Source organism: Apodemus sylvaticus, chromosome 11, assembly GCF_947179515.1.
Source record: "Apodemus sylvaticus chromosome 11, mApoSyl1.1, whole genome shotgun sequence".
NCBI classification, from domain to species: Eukaryota; Metazoa; Chordata; class Mammalia; order Rodentia; family Muridae; genus Apodemus; species Apodemus sylvaticus.
The window spans coordinates 48,880,089-48,901,102 of NC_067482.1; the positions used below are offsets into that span (position 1 = coordinate 48,880,089).

At 37.4% G+C, this 21,014-nt stretch overlaps 1 pseudogene; it reads left to right on the forward strand.

Moving 5' to 3' along the window:
- The first annotated feature begins 20,167 nt into the window (after positions 1-20,167).
- On the forward strand, positions 20,168-20,628 carry LOC127696820 (serine/arginine-rich splicing factor 3-like; annotated as a pseudogene).
- The last annotated feature ends 386 nt before the right edge of the window (positions 20,629-21,014 follow it).

A 21,014-nucleotide genomic window follows, 5' to 3' on the forward strand; every position in this document is an offset into this window, starting at 1 on the left:
TATATAACAAAAATATATTTAAAATATATTCAAATAAATAAGAAAAATAGTACACATATTTTTTTTAATTTTTTTATTCGATATAATTTATTTACATTTCAAATGATTTCCCCTTTTCTAGCCCCCACTCCCTGAAAGTCCCGTAAGCCCCCTTCTCTTACCCTGTCCTCCCACCCACCCCTTCCCACTTCCCCATTCTGGTTTTGCTGAATACTGCTTTACTAAGTTTTTCCAGAACCAGGGGCCACTCCTCCTTTCTTTTTGTACCTCATTTGATGTGTGGATTATGTTTTGGGCATTCCAGTTTTCTAGGTTAATATCCACTTATTAGTGAGTGCATACCATGATTCACCTTTTGAGTCGGGGTTACCTCACTTAGTATGATGTTCTCGAGCTCCATCCATTTGCCTAAGAATTTCATGAATTCATTGTTTCTAATGGCTGAATAGTACTCCATTGTGTAGATGTACCACATTTTTTGTATCCACTCTTCTGTTGAGGGATACCTGGGTTCTTTCCAGCATCTGGCAATTATAAATAGGGCTGCTATGAACATAGTAGAGTACACATATTTTTATATGAAAAGGAATATAAACTCATCACACAAACCTAAGATTCCATACACCATGACATTCAAGGTGGATACAACATGAAAAATATATTAATACAGAAATATTCATTTCTAATGAATGGCACAAAATCATGAGTTTTGATAAACAGAAATTGTAAAAACACTAAAAAATGTAGAAGTTTTAGGCCATTTTCTTCACTTTCTCTTCTGTAATTGTTTTTTTGGATGGAGAGTCTATGAAAAATACTTATTTAAAAATTCTATGTCTCTGCTCCACCCCTCGTGCCTGCATTTCTTGTAGATAGCAAATCTTTTAGTTTGAAAGTTTTATGGGTGTGTCGGTGTCTCTATTGCTCCACTGGGATTCTTATCTGCCTACAGGACTTGGCTCTTCTGGTTCTAGATCCTCAATGTTGTAAGTCACAGGTACGGTTGCCTCTTTGATTCTTGGCTATCTTTCTTATCCCAAGTCTCTGTCTAGTCCTTGAGGTGCCCCATGCCCCATGTTTTCACCACTGTAAGTTACATATTTCCATTTATTTTTATGTCCATTTATCCATATCTCCTGCCCTTCCCTACATATGATCCTGAATCCACCATTCCCCTCCCCATCACCATTTTCTCCCAGTTCCCAGAGACTAAGGGAATCGCCAGCTATAACCAGCCGAACTGGAGACACAGCCCATGGACAAGCAGCAATCCCTGACACTATTAATGATACTGTTATGCTTGATGACAGGAATATGCTGTCCTCTGAGAGGCTTCTCCTAGAAGCTGAGTCAGACACATACAGACACCAACAGTCAAACAGTAAATGGAGATTGGAGACTTCTATGGAAGAGTAAGCAGAAAAAATACGGGTCCTGAATGGGATAGGTACTCAACAGCAAGACCAACAGCATCAACAAACCCGTCTTTGGGGCCCTCAAAGTCTGAACCACCAACCAAAAACATACATGGGTTGAACTTAAGCATCCTCACACATATATAGCAGATGGCCGGCTTGGTCTTCACGTGGGTCCTGAGCAACTGAAGTGGGGGCTGTCGCAAAAGTTGTAGCTTGTCTATGTAATATGTTCTTCTAACTGGGATGCCCTCTCTGGCCTCAGTGTAAGAGGAAATGCCTTGCCTGACAGAGACCATTGGACTGAGGTCAGTGACCCATGTGGAAGAATTGGGGGAAGGATTGAATGAGCTGAAGGGGATGTCAAGCCCATAGAAACACCAACAGTGTCAACTAATCTGGAGCCCTGGGAGCTCCCAGAGACTAAGCTACCAACCAAAGAGAAGACATGGGCTGGTCTACTGCCCCAGGTACATATGTAGCAGAGCACTGCCTTAACTAACCTCCATGGGAGAGGATGTACCTGATTCTGTAGAGACTTGATGCTCCAGGGAAGGGGAATCTTGTGGGGATAAGGTGGGGTGGGTTGGTATGTGAGGGGGTTGGGCTTTAGGATTTGGGAGTTGGGGGTTAGGGGTGGAGTTGGGGATGGAGGGCAGGGGGTGAGAGTTAGGGAGTTGGGCACACCCTTTCAGAGGAAAAGGGGAGCAGAGGTGGGATGAAGAACTCTGGGAGGGGGGATCAGGAAAATGTAAACCTTTGAAATTAAAATAAATAAGATAATTTAATAAAAGGAAGAGTGATCAAAAATTCCCACCTTGAAAAATCTGATAAAACACTTGAAATTTTAAATAACATTGGAAAAGAAGTAAATCTTGAAACTGTAGGTCAGAATAAATAATGGTATATTAACTGCATTCAGAAATTTTTTTGATGGAATGTGTGTTCAAACAAATTAATAGAGATAATGTCAAAGTGTTAGTTTTCAGCTTGAAACTCCTGTGAAAATGAGACAGAGGAACTGCATCCATCTGATTGTCCTGCAGGTATGTCTCTAGGACATCTTCTTAACTTTTGTCTAATTAAGCTTGTTATAGAACAGTGTGGTTAATGCTGTCTTTGAACCAGCACCTCTTCCCTGCATAACAATCTCTCATGCTATAAGGAATAAGACTATATACAGTGTTTGAAATTCCATAACTTCTGATACAAAGTTCCTTCCTTGAGTTTGAAAAACTGCATAGTTCATAATTCCTGACTCAAATTTTGATAGAAATGCTTAGTATTACGCTAATGCTCACCAGTGGGTGAATAAATGGAATGCCAATTGTTCATGAAACCGATTAAACATTGCTTTCTGCCATAAAATGCTGAATCGTTAGGTTTCTATTTCTATAATAAAACACCACAATTAAAATCAAATTTAAAAGGAAGAGGTTTGTTGCCCTAAAACTTCGTTTCCACTTAATAATCCCCCATTGAAGGAAGTAAGGACAAGAATTCAAGCAAAGCAGGAACATGGAGGCAGAAATGAGTGCAGTTCTCATGGAAGAAGGCTGTTTTCTGGCTCCTTCCTTCCTCATGACTTATCCTGCATTCTTTCTAGGACTCAGGATGACCTGCTTGAGAAAGCATCACTCACAGTGGACTGGGTACTTTCACTACAATCAGTAATCAAGAAAATGCAGGACAGAGTAGCTAAAGGCTAATCTTATACAGGAATTTTCTTGAGAGATCTTTCCAAATGACTCAAAATGGAGGGACCTTAACGTATTACATATTCTGTAATTTCATTTATGTGAAAATGCAGAATGGGAAACTAAAGTGTTAGTGTTATTCGCAAGGTCAGAGGACTGCTGGTCTCAGAATGCCTGCTGGTAGAAATAATATTTCTTTTTAGTAATAAAAATAGGTAAAATGAATACAACAAAAATTGTGTAGCTCTGGGAGTACACGGAACATGTTTGTATCATATATTTTAAAATTCTTTGAGCATATTGATTTGTTTTTTGTTTTTTGCTTTTTGTTTTTTGAGACAGGGTTTTTCTGTGTAGCTCCAGTTGTCCTGGAACTCTGTAGATAAGGCTGGCCTCGAACTTAAAAATCTGTCTGCCTCTGTGCTGGGATTAAAGTTGTTAGCCATTATCACCCAGCCAAGCATATTGATTTTTAATCAATGAAAGCATTATTGTTTATATGTCTATTGCTGTTTGTAAAATCCTCATTATATTTAATCTACTGCTCTGAGAAGCAGTTTTTGTAAAACTGACATTTTAGCTAAGTCTTGCTACTGCAAACTTACTTGCAGATCTTTGTATTAAAATAGGGAAGAAAGAATGAATGGAGAGAAATAAGTATAAATATAAATTTACCTTTAAAATTTAAAATTAAGATTTGCTGATTTAATGGTACTAAATTTTACCAATTTAATGCTAATTAAAATTAAAAATCTATTTTATCTAATTAAATATATTATAGTGATGTCCCTATTGAACATCTGAGTCATTGGAGTTTCAGAGTATGACATGCTTCCCCAATCACCATGCTATTATGCTAGACCTTCATGATTAACCCAAAGTATTTGTTTCCAGTGTAAGACAGCTAATGGGATAAAGAGGTAATACAGAGATGTATATATCTCTAACTGTACGCTTCCAACTAAACAAAGTAAAATCTATATAGTACAATGTAATTACTTTTGGATTTCAATAGACCACATCTCTTAGATATATGACTTAGGAAGTTTTTTCGAATATAATTAAATATATTTTAATTATAATGTAAATCAGGAATGTAAAATAGGAAGCAGAAAAACTTACTGTAGTTTCTTCTTTTCCAAATCAACAGCAGATACTGGGGAATGCATAGAATTATAGGAAAATTAAATGAAAAGCAAAATATAATGAGACCTAGGGAATGTTACAGTGGATACAATTTGACTTAGATTAAGTGTGATCTCAAAATTATATGAAATATATATTTGGGTGACATTTTGTTTCAGAATACCTTCATTAAAATAAGTTTGGATTTATTCTTTGAATAAAAGAATATATACTTTGACAACAAAGGCATCTTTATTCTCATTTTACTAATAAATTGGTTATAGATAATGAAAGTAGTAACCCATTTGGAAAAAATAATACTTTGGAAGGGTTTTTTTCATATATTAGAAAAGGCTGACTAAGGACAAAAAGAAATCAAAGATAACTATATATATTTACCCTGCTGAGCTGTCAGAATAATAATATTGACAGTGATGGCTTAAAGCTAACCTGGAGAAAATAATGAGCAGGGATATAGACATGTTAGGTTGAAATGTCAGATATGTATTCAGGTAGTCGTGTGCAGACAGCCAATCATGGAAGTGAAATAACAGAAAATGGATAGGAATTAGCTTCCTCATTTCAGATTTCCCACATGGACTTTATCTAGGTGTCTCTCTGTCTTAGTAGCTTGACTATAGAATCTGTCTCTTAATGTTCTTTCAGACCTTTGATATTTGTCATTGGGAAGATCACAATGTTTGGCTTTTACTACTTGACTTTATTATTAGGATGATCTTATTATAACTTATTTGTATATTAAACATAAAGAAATTATTTTATTCAGTTGATCATATTTTATTTAAAAATGAAATTTCTGGACTCTGCACACACTGTGGCTTACACATATGTGCACACACATACATGCATATGTGCACATAAAATAAATAAATTAATGTAAAAATTAATTGTTTAGGTATGATTAGCATAAAAATACCAAATTGTTAAGTTTTCCCATTTTGGTTAAAAATGACAATTGCCCCCAAACTAAAGCAACTTTGATTCCCAGAGATGAAATAACTGGTTTTCATAGATTCTTGACCAATACCCACTCTGGTCACCAGAAAGGGTTGATCGCATGGCGTTTTTATTGTCACCTGACATTTTTCATCTCACCTCTCATCTTGATTCTAAAGCTACTCCTAGCAATAGCTAACAAAAGATTCAAACAGAAAGGCTCTAGTTCCCTTTCCTTTCCTCTTTTCTGTCTTATAACTTCCCACCTGTAAGCAGACAATGGGCTACAGGCACCTCCGCAGCCACACATTTACTGAATAAAGTCTGGGCAATCCTTTTTCATGGCTCCTTTTTATACTGCTTTCCCCTAGCATTTAAACTGTTTCCCCTAACATTACCTAATGTTTTATAATATGCCATTTTCCAAATGTGCTATTAAGTCTCTGAGAAGTTCAAGTGTATCTATTAAGTAAAGGATTTTCCTATTTTCACCTGCTATCACCTAGTTAGAGAATTGCAATTAGAGAACCTCATTTTAGAAATATGTTTCTGAGTTTTGCAGATCTTCTGAGGAATCTAACTTAGGTTGTTACTTTGAGTAACATGGAGTTTTACCCAAAGCATCATGTCCCTAGACGCACAATGTAGTAATTTTCTAAAAATCAATAAAATGTAACTGTAGTGATAAATACAGTAGAGCCTTTTCAATATCATCTGCTTATATAATTTTTTGCTTGTATTGTAATACCTAGTTTTTAATATGTCTTAAGCAAATCTGCATAAAAGTTACATTGAAAATCTGGGGTGCAGAAAAACCCAAAGTAAAACAAGAAAATTAAGGCAATTCAACTTTAGTATTATGATTTTCTTTCTTGTGTTGTGTGTATGTGCAAAATCTTGTGATTGTGTATGCTCATGAACACTCTGAGGTATGAATTGGGAGTACAGAGGACATCCTTGTATACCTGTTCTTTCATTTCACCCTGTTCGGGACAGGAACTCTTTGCTGTTTGTGTGTCAGACTATCTTAGCTTTCATGATATATCTTGTATTCACTGCCTATTACCTATTGATGGAGTTGCAATTAGGGAACCTCACATTAGAAATATGCTTTTGAGTCTTGCTGATCTTATGAGGACTCTAACTTAGGTTGTTATCTTTGAGTAACATGAACTTTTACCCAAAGCATCATGTCCCTAGAAACACAATTTAGTAATTTTCATGAGTATAGTGGTCCATACAGTTGAGCTTTTATTTAGGGCTTTAAGCAAATGTATAGTAAAGCCTTTATGTCTGGCTTTAAATGACATATATAGTAAAGCTTTCCTGTCTTGGTTTCAGTGAAATATTTCAGCAGAAGCTTTGCTATGTTTGAGTTAATCTGTAAAGGCTGAAAAATTGTTATGGGACTTTCAGAATCTTGAAGAAATGTTGTTTCTCTAGAAAATCTGCACTAGTTGTGATGTGAGAGCCTGCAGATATACCAGCCTTGATCCTAAGATATTCCTAGCAATCCTGAAGTTATTTTGGTTATGGTTAGCTATGGTCAAAAGAGACTGAGACTTGTGTGGGTTGTCTGCTCTCATGGGCAGTCAAAGCAAGATAACTTTGGTAACTGGAAACTTTCCAGCCCCAATTAAGCCTGTATAATGTTTGAATAAATTAACTAGAGTGAGATAGTTAGGTATAAGTCTTTTCCAAGAAGGATGAACCCCTCTTCTCCTTAGCATTATGGTGAGCTTTTCTCTCTATTGCAGTACCTACTACCAACATAAATCAATATATGATCTCAGAAAGCTCCAGTTTGTCAGGAAAATACATCATTCATAACTTGACCCAGAGTTAATTTTTAAAATCCACAAATACTAATAGTTGGAGAGCTTATGCCGAGAACCTACAGAAAACTGACCGGAGCCAATAGCTTATCCACTTTACTAAGAATGTCTCTTTCTTTATGACATATGTAAAATACATATGAAAAATTTCATCATCTATATTTAATTATGCATTAATACACATTTACATTCACTCACCAAACAAAATAAAATGCACAGCCAAATTCTGTGAATTTTATACTAAACTCTACTTCGGTAAAAATGAATCAAAATGTCTTTATTATTTATTAGAATCTTTGAATATTGGTAAGCTATACCATTATTAAGTGCCATTGAATGGTTGACTTTAAAGGAAGCTATATATTATTGGTATAATGTAAATATTGACAGTAAACTATTAACAATTCAATTCCTGAAATTATTGTTCAGATGTTCTATAATCTAGTCTTCAGAAGACTTAAAAAATTACTTTAATGACAATGAATTGAGGAAATTCTACAAAGATGTTTAGCTGGCATTCTTTGTTTTTGCTATGTAGGTAATTGATTAAAATATGGTTATATTTGAGTGGAATTAAATATTCATAAGTTGATTTTGAAGTGTTCACAATGTATAGATTTGGCACCCAGAAATCAAGTATATTCAATGATTTATTTATGCAAAATTATTATTTAAAATTATACACATGACAATGATATATATTTTATGCATATATGTATTACATACATTTAAATAAATATACTAAATATACATAAAATTATACTAAAGATCCACAGAGAGATGCCAAGTGTTTCAAAATTCATCACAGTAATAGAGTTTCTGTCTTGAATATATAAAATCCTGGTTTCAGTCTACATGTCAAAATAATCATTCCCTCCAAAAAACTATATACCATTAAGCCTTAAAAATTATTTAGTATTAAAATTAGAGCTATATTTTAACATTATTTTAAGAATTTGGTGTATAACACATGATTTTGTTTTGTTTTGCTTTGTTTTGTAGTGTTTTCTTTTGTTTTTGAGACAGGGTTTCTCTGTGTAGCTCAGGCTGAAACTCTGTCGACCAGGCTGGCCTCGAACTCAGAAATCCACCTGCCTCTGCCTCCCACCATGTGCTGGGATTAAAGGCGTGCACCACCACCACTCAGCGATACATAATTTCTTAAAATACAAGATGTGATAACTAAAAGCAAACAAATGAAAATCTTGTCATAAACAACAAATTCAATAAATGAATAATCAAAATGTTTATATAAACATTATTTGAGCATAGAGTGCTTGCTTTGCAAGAGTAAGGGTCAGTGTTCAGATCCTAGAACAAATGAAAATCTGTGAATGGTCTTGGCAACCAGAGAATTCAGAACTAGATGTTGCAGTGAAAGCATAGGGTTTGCTGACCAACTGGACATACCCTTAGAACACACCTTTAAATAAATCAATATAGATAAAGTTGGTTTGTAGAAGTAGGCAGCCATATTTGAAAGTGATATGTAATTGAGGGGCAGACGAAGTGATGAATCAGAGAAAGATTTCACAGAAGGAGTGAGAGATGAGTTACACCCAGCAATCAAGTGAATAGGACATGAAAGAGAAAATACTGAAGATACTTAAGGAAACAACACAAGAATGAGACTTAAGAAAGCAGAGCAGAAGGGGGGGGGGCAAATTTACCAGGACAGTTTTACAGAGACAGATTGCAAATAAAGACAGATTGCGAATGTGCAAGAGAAAGAGAAGAAGCCACAGATTAGAACTGAGTGCCTGAGTTAATTTGTAGCCAGCAGAGCAATTTAACCAAAACTCAAGACTCAAACTGAGTCAGTTTGAATCAATCAGCTTATGGAAGAGTTTTTGAGCAAGAAGAGTTGAGTTTAACCAGCCAGCCAGAGTATAGGAAGAATAAGAAAGGGTGAGCTTAGTCAGCATTCAGACAAGTATGTCTGGGAATAGAAGATACCTTTTTTTTTTTTTCGATATAATTTATTTACATTTCAAATGATTTCCCCTTTTCTAGCCCCCCCACTCCCCGAAAGTCCCGCAAGCCCCCTTCTCTTCCCCTGTCCTCCCACCCACCCCTTCCCACTTCCCCGTTCTGGTTTTGCTGAATACTGTTTCACTGAGTCTTTCCAGAAGCAGGGGCCACTCCTCCTTTCTTCTTGTACCTCATTTGATGTGTGGATTATGTTTTGGGTATTCCAGTTTTCTAGGTTAATATCCACTTATTAGTGAGTGCATACCATGATTCACCTTTTGAGTCTGGGTTACCTCACTTAGTATGATATTCTCTAGCTCCATCCATTTGCCTAAGAATTTCATGAATTCATTGTTTCTAATGGCTGAATAGTACTCCATTGTGTAGATATACCACATTTTTTGCATCCACTCTTCTGTTGAGGGATACCTGGGTTCTTTCCAGCATCTGGCAATTACAAATAGGGCTGCTATGAACATAGTAGAGCATGTATCCTTATTACATGGTGGGGAGTCTTCTGGGTATATGCCCAGGAGTGGTATAGCAGGATCTTCTGGAAGTAAGGTGCCCAGTTTTCGGAGGAACCGCCAGACTGATTTCCAGAGTGGTTGTACCAATTTGCAACCCCACCAGCAGTGAAGGAGTGTTCCTCTTTCTCCACACCCTCTCCAACACCTGCTGTCTCATGAATTTTTAATCTTAGCCATTCTGACTGGTGTAAGATGAAATCTTAGGGTTGTTTTGATTTGCATTTCCCTAATGACTAATGAAGTTGAGCATTTTTTAAGATGCTTCTCCGCCATCCGAAGTTCTTCAGGTGAGAATTCTTTGTTTAACTCTGTACCCCATTTTTTAATAGGGTTGTTTGGTTTTCTGGAGTCTAACTTCTTGAGTTCTTTATATATATTGGATATTAGCCCTCTATCTGATGTAGGATTGGTGAAGATCTTTTCCCAATTTGTTGGTTGCCGATTTGTCCTCTTGATGGTGTCCTTTGCCTTACAGAAACTTTGTAATTTTATGAGGTCCCATTTGTCAATTCTTGCTCTTAGAGCATATGCTATTGGTGTTCTGTTCAGAAACTTTCTCCCTGTACCGATGTCCTCAAGGGTCTTCCCCAGTTTTTTTTCTATTAGCTTCAGAGTGTCTGGCTTTATGTAGAGGTCCTTGATCCATTTGGATTTGAGCTTAGTACAAGGAGACAAGGATGGATCAATTCGCATTCTTCTGCATGCTGACCTCCAGTTGAACCAGCACCATTTGTTGAAAAGGCTATCTTTTTTCCATTGGATGTTTTCAGCCTCTTTGTCGAGGATCAAGTGGCCATAGGTGTGTGGGTTCATTTCTGGATCTTCAATCCTGTTCCATTGATCCTCCTGCCTGTCACTGTACCAATACCATGCAGTTTTCAACACTATTGCTCTGTAGTATTGCATGAGGTCAGGGATACTGATTCCCCCAGATTTCCTTTTGTTGCTGAGAATAGTTTTAGCTATCCTGGGTTTTTTGTTGTTCCAGATGAATTTGATAATTGCTCTTTCTAACTCTGTGAAGAATTGAGTTGGGATTTTGATGGGTATTGCATTGAATCTGTATAGTGCTTTAGGCAAAATGGCCATTTTAACTATATTGATTCTGCCGATCCATGAGCATGGGAGGTTTTCCCATTTTTTGAGGTCTTCTTCCATTTCCTTCTTCAGAGTCTTGAAGTTCTTGTCATACAGATCTTTCACATGTTTGGTAAGAGTCACCCCAAGATACTTTATACTGTTTGTGGCAATTGTGAAGGGGGTCATTTCCCTAATTTCTTTCTCAGCCTGCTTATCCTTTGAGTATAGGAAGGCCACTGATTTGCTTGAGTTGACTTTATAACCTGCCACTTTGCTGAAGTTGTTTATCAGCTGTAGGAGCTCTCTAGTGGAGTTCTTTGGGTCAGTTAGGTAGACGATCATGTCGTCTGCAAATAATGATAGTTTGACTTCTTCCTTTCCAATTTGTATCCCTTTGACCTCCTTATGTTGTCGAATTGCCCGAGCTAGTACCTCAAGTACAATATTGAAAAGATAAGGAGAAAGGGGGCAGCCTTGTCTGGTCCCTGATTTCAGTGGGATTGCTTCAAGTTTCTCTCCATTTTGTTTGATGCTGGCTACCGGTTTGCTGTATATTGCTTTTACTATGTTTAGGTATGGGCCTTGAATTCCTGTTCTCTCCAAGACTTTAAGCATGAAGGGATGCTGAATTTTGTCAAATGCTTTTTCAGCATCCAATGAAATGACCATGTGGTTTTGTTCTTTGAGTTTGTTTATGTAGTGGATTGTATTGATGGATTTCCGTATATTGAACCAACCCTGCATTCCGGGGATAAAGCCTACTTGATCATGGTGGATGATCGTTTTGATGTGTTCTTGGATTCGGTTGGCAAGAATTTTATTGAGTATTTTTGCATCGATGTTCATAAGGGAAATTGGTCTGAAGTTCTCTTTCTTTGTTGGATCTTTGTGTGGCTTTGGTATCAGCATAATTGTGGCTTCGTAGAAGGAATTGGGTAGTGTTCCTTCTGTTTCTATTTTGTGGAATAGTTTGAAGAGTATTGGTGTTAACTCTTCTTTGAAGGTCTGGTAGAATTCTGCACTGAAGCCATCTGGTCCTGTGCTTTTTTTGGTTGGAAGACTTTCTATGACTCCTATTTCTTTAGGCATTATGGGACTGTTTAGATGGTCTAGTTGGTCCTGATTTAATTTTGGTATTTGGTATCTGTCAAGGAAATTGTCCATTTCCTCCAGATTCTCCAGTTGTGTTGAGTATAGGCTCTTGTAGTAGGATCTGATGATTTTTTGGATTTCCTCAGTTTCCGTTTTTATATCTCCCTTTTCATTTCTAAGTTTGTTAATTTGGATACTTTCTCTGTGCCCTTTGGTCATTCTGGCTAAGGGTTTATCTATCTTGTTGAGTTTCTCAAAGAACCAGCTCCTGGTATTGTTGATTTTTTGTATGGTTCTCTTTGTTTCTACTTGATTGATTTCGGCACTGAGTTTGATGATTTCCTGCCTTCTACTCCTCCTGGGCGAAATAGCTTCTTTTTGTTCCAGGGCTTTCAGGTGTGTCATTAAGCTGGTAATGTATGCTCTCTCCATTTTCTTTTTGGAGGCACTCAGGGCTATGAGTTTTCCTCTTAGCACTGCTTTCATTGTGTCCCATAGATTTGGGTATGTTGTGTTTTCATTTTCATTGTGTTCTAAAAAGTCTTTAATTTCTTTCTTTATTTCTTCCTTGACCAAGGTATCATTGAGTAGAGTATTGTTCAGTTTCCACGTGTATGTGGGCTTTCTGTTGTTTCTGTTGCTATTGAAGACCACTTTTACTCCATAGTGATCAGATAGGAGGCATGGGATTAGTTCGATCTTCTTATATTTGTTGAGGTCTGTCTTGTGTCCAATTATATGGTCGATTTTGGAGAAGGTACCATGAGGTGCTGAGAAAAAGGTATATTCTTTTGTTTTAGGATAGAATGTTCTATATATATCTGTTAAATCTAATTGGTCCAAAGCTTCAATTAGTTTCATTGTGTCCCTGTTTAGTTTCTGTTTTCCTGATCGGTCCATTGAGGAAAGTGCAGTGTTGAAGTCACCCACAATTATTGTGTTAGGTGCAATGTGTGCTTTTAGTTTTAATAAAGTTTCTTTTACGAAAGAGGGTGCCCTTGCATTTGGGGCATAGATGTTCAGGATTGACAGTTCTTCTTTTTGTATTTTTCCTTTGACCAGCAAGAAGTGTCCCTCAGGGTCTCTTTTGATGACTTTGGGTTGAAAGTCAATTTTATCTGATATTAAAATGGCTAGTCCAGCTTGTTTCCTGAGACCATTTGTTTGTAAAATTGTCTTCCAGCCTTTTACTCTAAGGTAGTGTTTGTCTTTGACCCTGAGGTGTGTTTCCTGTAAGCAGCAAAATGTAGGGTCCTGTTTACGTATCCATTCAGTTAGTCTGTGTCTTTTTATTGGGGCATTAAGTCCATTGATGTTAAGAGATATTAAGGAATAGTGATTGTTACTTCCTATCATTTTTGACGTTATTTTTTAAATTTGAATGCTTAACTTCTTTTGGGTTTGATGAAAGGTTACTATCTTGCTTTTTCCAGGGTGAAGTTTCCCTCCTTGTATTGGTGTTGTCCTCCTATTATCCTTTTTAGGGCCGGGTTTGTGGATAGATATTGGGTAAACTTGGTTTTGTCATGAAATATCTTAGTTTCTCCATCTATGGTGATTGAGAGTTTTGCTGGATATAGTAGTTTTGGTTGGCATTTGTGTTCTCTTAGAGTCTGCATGAGATCTGCCCAGGACCTTCTAGCCTTCATAGTCTCAGGTGAAAAGTCTGCTGTGATTCTGATAGGTCTTCCTTTATGTTACTTGGCCTTTTTCTCTTTCTGCCTTTAGTATTCTTTCTTTGTTTAGAACATTTGGTGTTTTGATTATTATGTGACGGGAAGTATTTCTGTTCTGGTCCAGTCTGTTTGGAGTTCTGTAGGCTTCTTGTATATTCATGGGCATCTCTCTCTTTAGGTTAGGGAAGTTTTCTTCCATAATTTTATTGAAGATATTTGCTGGCCCTTTAAGTTGTAAATCTTCACTCTCATCTATGCCTATAATCCTTAGGTTTGGTCTTCTCATTGTGTCCTGGATTTCCTGGATATTTTGGGTTACAAGCTTTTTGCATTTTGCATTTTCTTTAACTGTTGAGTCCATGGTTTCTATGGAATCTTCAGCATCTGAGATTCTTTCTTCTATCTCTTGTATTCTGTTGTTGATATTTGTATCTCTGTCCCCTGATTTCTTCCCAAGGCTTTCTATCTCCAAAGTTGTCTCCCTTTGAGTTTTCTTAGTTGTTTCTACTTCTGATTTTAGATCCTGGATGGTTTTGCTTAGCTCCTTCACTTGCATGTTTGTGTTTTCCTGTAATTCTTTAAGAGATTTTTGTGTTTCCTCTTTCATGAGCTCAGCCTGTTGACCAAAGTTCTCCTGTATTTCTTTAAGAGATTTTTGTGTTTCGTCTTTCATGACCTCAGCCTGTTGAGCAAAGTTCTCCTGTATTTCTTTAAGTGTTTTTTGCATTTCCTCCTTGTTGGCTTTTGTATTCTCCTGGATTTCTTTCAATGATTTTTGTGTTTCCCTTGCAAGGGCTTCTAACTTTTGATCCATTTTCTCCTGAATTTCTTTATGTATGACCTTCATGTGTTCCTGTACCAGCATCATGACCAGTGATTTTAAATCCAAATCTTGTTTTACTGGTGTGATGGGGTATCCAGGACATGTTGGTAGAGGAGAATTGGGTTCAGATGTTGCCATATTGCCTTGATTTCTGTTAGTGACGTTCCTGCGTTTGCCTTTTGCCATCTAGATCTCACTGGTGTTAGTTTATCTTGTCAGTGCTGGACTCACCAGTGCAAGCTGCCCCTTCCCAGTTGGCCTCTGGTGCAGCTTACCTCCTGCACTGCTTGTAGACAGTGTGCTGCTGCCCAGGCTGTTCCGATCCCAAAGCAGGCACCTGAAGGCTCCCGCTGGGGCCCGCTGGATTCACTGGAGCACACTGACTTCTCCCAGCTGGCCGCCCGGAAGCCCAGCTAGCCACTTGCAGGACTTGGAGATGTAATGCTGCCGCCCAGACTGATCTGGATCCGGAAGCGGAGAGAGTAGAGCTAAGGGCTTCTGCCTGAGGCCTTGCCCCAGATTGTGTCTGTGGAGCAGATGGAGCCCGTGTGCACTCCCAGGGAGTGCCGATGGTGTATGCTACTGTGACCTCCCCTGTGTTCCGCTCACTCCGCTGGGCAGCCTATCTGCCAACCGGGCTGTCGCACACAAGGTTAGCCTGGCCGCCCAGTCCCTGAGTCCAGGCAAAAGCCTGGGAGGCCAAGGTCCGAGCAAAGTTCCCCTAGGGCTATGACTGTTAATTGGGTTTGCCAGGTGACTAGGATGGCGGGCGTGCTTGCGCCTGCGCTCCCTGAAAGCGCCGGGAGAGTCTGCTTTGCTAACAATCACCTGGGCGGGTTGACTCACAGATGGCCCACCAAGCCGCCCAGTTCTTGGGGTCAGTCCTGTGCCTTTTGGGGCCTGGACCCCCGCTTTGTTAGCCTTAGGCTATGCCTGTTACAGGTCTGCCCGCCAGAGCTCTCTGTCGTCCTGCAGGCAAAATGGCGGCGGCGCGCTCGCAGGCCTGGGCAAAAAACCTCCTGGTTGGGTTGGCACCCCGATGGCCCCCCGACCCGCCCAGGGCCTGGGTGCAGGCCAACGCCCGTCGGGCTCAGACCACCGCGGTGCTGGCCTCGGATTATGTTTGTGTACCTCAGTCTGTCCGATTCCTGGAGTATGGAACCAAGATGGATGCTCCTCTCCTGACTGGTGGGAGGCCGAGTTCTGAAGTGGCCTCCATGCAGGAAAGGCGCCGCACAACTGCAGTTGCTTGCTGCCCGGCTGGTCAGCGAAGGTCAGTGGTCGTGGGCGCAGGGCCTAACTGGTCCCTGTGACGCCTTGGTTCCACTGCTGATGGCCCTTCAGCTGGAGCAGCCACTGCTGCCGCTGCCGCCGCCGCCGCCGATCTGCCTTTTGCAGTTTATTTAATACAATTTTCTTTCAAAATGAACATCACGTATTAGTTCCTAAATATGCAAATTTTTATTGTCTGAAATGACAGAATAACTCAAGTAAATCATCCTATACTCATAAAATAGGTATTGGTTATTTTAGTGTGGTATGAATTACAATTTTTGGGGTTGATTCAATAAAATAGCTTGTTATATTTTTATAACGATCCTTGTTAGGATCGTTTTCTAGAAAAATGAAGATGATCAAATTTCCATCAGTAAAACTTGAGAATGGTAGAGAATGTGTTACCAAAATATTTCTTTCAGTCCTTGACATGGTAATTAGCTACTGAGCGAATTAAATAATTTGTCTACATTTCATAAATATTTTTCAAAGCAGAAAGAAATGATATACTTTATAAAAACCTTTGTTTTGGGTTAATATGGATGTTATTATGTCATTTGTGGTAGGATTTCCTAACACTGAGTGTTTTGCCTTATGTTTCAGGGATGGGGACTATGATCTACAAAATACTTTAAGGTATACCCCCATACTAACACAAAAAACTGTCATTCACAGAGGAAATTTTCAAGTGTGATGAACAGTCTGGGTATCCCTGGAGCAAAGAATGTCACTAATATATATGAGAAAAACAAGCAAAGTTGCCCTCAGAAATGTAAGCATTAGACACCACAGAAACTGGGTATGGCAAAAATGATAACTCATTGCATTTCACCATCCTAACTAACTACTGAATGCCAGTAGGAACTCCAAGCAAAAGCTGTATTTTCACTAATAGGTCCCTCTGTGACTATACAGGGCAAGCATACTGGGCAGTGAGAAATACTAAAGAGTCATTTTGCAGACCCTCTCCACATACCCTGAATTCCTTAGTTTCAAAACATTCTGCCATAGTTCTAGATATTGCATTACCTAAGGGACTAGAAGCTATCATAACACACAGAAAAGTTGCACTTTATGGGACTGACTTCTGGAAATAGTCAAATTTTAACAATTCAAAATCATATAACGTGAGAAAATGTATATGTTCTAGTATCTAGAATGTTATATAGAATATTTTTAAAATCCATCATATTCTTTGGTATAAAAGAGCAAATAAAAACTCAAAAGCTGGACAGAATTCATGTACATAATTGTCTGTAATTGGCCAATAATTACTCAAACATAAAATTCACAGGTCTATTTAGAGGGAAACCATCCTCCATAAAATGGCATATTTTTGTATATTTGGTATAATATATATTATATAAAATATATAATAATATAGTTTAGAATCACTTCTATCAGAATGTCATTTAAGCTTGCTGCACAGTCTTCATATTATATAATATTTGATGCTTTTTGACCCTAAATGTCACCATCTATAAGTGAGAAATATGAGGGTCTATAAAAACTCACTTGATTTTTTCTTTTCTTTTTTTATATATTCTTTAATAATTTATTTTACAGTACAGACTTTATCTCCCTAGTGGTACTCAACCTCTAACTGTCCTACATCCCACACCTTCCTCCCCATCATCTAAAGGATATCTCCACACCATCCACACACAACTAGACCTTCCCACTCTCTGGACCCCAAGTTTCTTAAGGGTTAAGTGTATCTTCTCTGACTGAGTCCAGGACTAGGCAGTCCTCTGCTGTATCTGTGTTGGAGGCCTCATTTCAGCTGGTGTATGTTGCCTGGTTAGTGGCCCAGTGAGAGATACCTGGAGTTAGGTTAACTGCTGGTCTTCCTATGGGTTCGTGCTCCTCCTGAAAAAACTCATTTGAGTTTACTTGAAAACTCAAAAAAGAAATGATGCCAATCCCCTCCCACCCAAAAAAGTCCCCACTGACTTCAAGATATAAAAAATGAAATGTTTTGTGATTATGCACTCTTGTAAGTGACTCATGATATTACAATGTGTTAAGAACAAGGAAATATTTTTTCCATCATGAATTTAAGCCAAGGGTCGTCAATAAAATAACTCTGCCTTTTTCTTATGCAGAACAAAGTTATTTTTGTTTATCACTTTCTAGAAAAAAAGAAATGCATGTCTTAATGTCAAAAAATAATCATCATGAAAAGATTAAAGAAAAATAATTTGTAACACTTGCGAATAAACATATTTTGCCTAAAATTATTTCCCAATTTCCTTTATTATAAATAATTCCAGGATTGATTTAGAAATAGAGTGGTGACCATTGATGTTATGTATCTTATGTCCCCCCTTATCTCCTGCTTGTCCTTTTAATCAGCTACATTTTAAATTAAAACGTGTGTGAGTGCTGTGTCTGCATGTGTATCTATGTACCATGTATTTGCCTGTTGCCCATGGAGGCAAGAACTAGAACTGCAGACTCATAAGCGGTCGGTCATTCAGGTGCTAGAGATTGAACACAGTTCCTCTAGAAGAAAATCTACTCCTCTTGTCTCTGATCCACATCGTCAGTAATCAACCACTCACTGCTGCAGCATCAGCTATGCTTAAAATGTCACTTTTATTATTCTTTTGGTTCTTTGTAATGCCTATAATCATTGGAGATGTGTTCTGTATGCATTTTTCTTTTACCAGCAATTTGATTGCTTATGTAGCTCTTTAACTGTGAATCAATGTAATATACATTTCACAGTCCTTCCTTAGTTGTTTCTATTTTATTTGCAATGGGTTGCCCTGTGATTCATGTATTGTTATAGTCTATCATTTCTTTCACATGTTCAGATATTTGCATAAATATTCCTAGTAATAACCTTTTGAGAATAAAATATAAATCAAATTCTTAAAGATTTTCATAATTTTAGTCTACATGGTTTTACAAAATACACCCCTTCTTAAATTAAAAGTTATCATTAGTCATTTTATTGAATGCTAGAGATACCTTAAGGAAGATATGTCTTAAAAGTGTTTTTCACTTTTAAGCCTTCACTTGAAGGCTCTCTTCAAACTCCTTTCTTTAAATACATTAAAATATATTTTGAACATTACATTTGACTAGTTAGTTAACACAATATATATACATACATATTATATATATATGTGTGTGTATAAGATGGTAATATAATTAGGAAATACTATATCTGTCTATGCCATAATTAAATTACTCTCAGTGTATATACTATTGCTCTTTAAAAATCTTAGACACTCTTTATTATTACTATACTAACATTTCTGCTACTATTGTATTTAAAAAAAATATTTCCATAGATTTTTGAAGACAGTTTAGTGACACTTTTTGTTTCAAACTGTGAAACTAGGTACATGGCCTGAGGACACATTTTAATGATTTCAGATTTAAAATGAAGTTTCCACTTCATAACATTCAGTATGACTTAAAACTCACCTACACTTTCTTCAGTGTCATGATTGAATCACCTTCCTCCTCCAATAGTGCTTACCTTTAATTACTTCAAAGCCTGACTGAAATCAATGTCTTCATTTTAATATAATGCCTGTTGAATCAATAAAAAGATCTGGAATGATATTTACTCTGAGTAAAAATACTATTAAGAAAAGAGAAGGGGAAGTTTGGGCAAGAAATACCTTCCATTTGTCTTCTGCCTCGCTTCTATGACAGAGGAGTCGCTGGAGTCAGGCAACCTGCCCCCTCATTGCCATATCAACAAACAACCTCAGGCTTTTTAGAAAATTAGGTTTGTCAACCGTTATTGAGTTGTGTGGCTGAGCACACAGTAGATGAAAATGAAAGATTATAACTTAAGCCTTTAAAGTCCTTTTGAGGAATTTATTATTTAAGTCCAGGAGGCCTTCACCTTTCCCAAGTGTGAACTGGAAATTCTATTGCTGCATTATTTATAAATGACTCATGAGATATCACACACACTATTTTGCCCTTTCTTATTGGCAAGAGGAAAATATATTTATGATTTGGCAAGCATTGTTATTACAAGTAGGAATTTGAGAATTCATATATCAAAATAAAATCAATTAAGTTTAAAATAGATAACATCGCATATGGCGCATAACTTGTGATTCTTTATATAATACAGACAAGCACAGCAGAGGCCTGGTATTGTTTCCCATACAACCTATAAATAAACAGTTTTAAAGATGGAAATGGCATGCAGCATCACACTATTTTACTTATGGAAGTAATCACTGACATATCTGTTTAATGACTTCATCCAGATGAGTGTTAATTGAGGCATTATCTAATTTTATGACAGGGATATGAATCCCAGCTCATCTGAACTTCTGCAAACCTGATAATTTCTGTCTCTTATGAAGCCAAAAAAAAACATAGTTATTGCATTGTTATATTGACTATTTGTGAATCAATATCCCAAACTGTACTATATTACAAGTTTTTCATGACCTCAAAATGATAAATGCAGATATATCACTATTAAATATGTGTGTATGTGCATGTGAGTATATTTATATATACTACCGGTAAGCATGTATGTGTTTGTGGATTTACACATTATGCAATATTTTTAAAGTTGATGAAATAAACAATGCTAGGCCTTTTCATGGACTTCACAAGGTGAGAGCATCTCTGGCAGCAAAGTCAGAATGGAGCTGGTAGGCTTGTCAGAGCGTTAAGATTTGAGCTTGGGTCCTTTGAGTCCAGGATCTCGAAATGCATCGTGATTCCTGTCCCTTGGACTGTAAGGTTTATGTAGGTAATTTTGGAATCAATGGGAACAAGACTGAATAAGAATGGACCACTCCGAAGTGTGTAGGTTGCTCAAAACCCTCCTGGCTTTGCTTTCATTGAATCTGAGGATCCCGGACATGCTACTGATGCTGCTTGCGAGCTAGATGGAGGAACACTCTGTAGCTGCCATGTAAGAGCAGAACTGTCAAATGGTGAAAAGAAAAGTCGGAATCGTGGCCTGCCTCCTTCTTGGGGTTGTCTTCCTTGAGATGATTATCACAGGAGGAGATCACCAAGCAGGAGAAACTTTTCCCGAAGCCAGAGAAGGTCACTTTCTAGAGATAGGAAAAGAAAAATCTCCGGTGAGAGAAATCACAAGCTCTCCCAATTCTTCTCTAGGTCCACTAGCCCATCTAGGTCAAATGAAAGAAAATAGAAGACCAGTTTGCAAAAGTGGTATACAGGAAGTAACTTCATTTGAGAACAGTATGTACAGGAAATTAAAGTTTTGTTTGAGAGGTCATAAACTTGGTACATTTTTAAGTGTTTTAGCTGTTCAAATTTGTTTTGTCTCTTGGAACAGTGGCACACAAAACAATTTAATTCTCTATTGATCCAAATGGATCATATGAGGCATGTGATATCAAGAAATGTTACTTTACAATGCTCCCTTAAGCAAGTTGAATTTTCTTTGAATTTTAGTTTTTCATAGACAGAAATAAACCGAAGTCCTGCCCCCTAAAAATATAAACAATGCTATTATTAAATTAGTATTTACTTTTTGAAAATTTGACATTTTGTATACTGAAATTAGTTTATTAA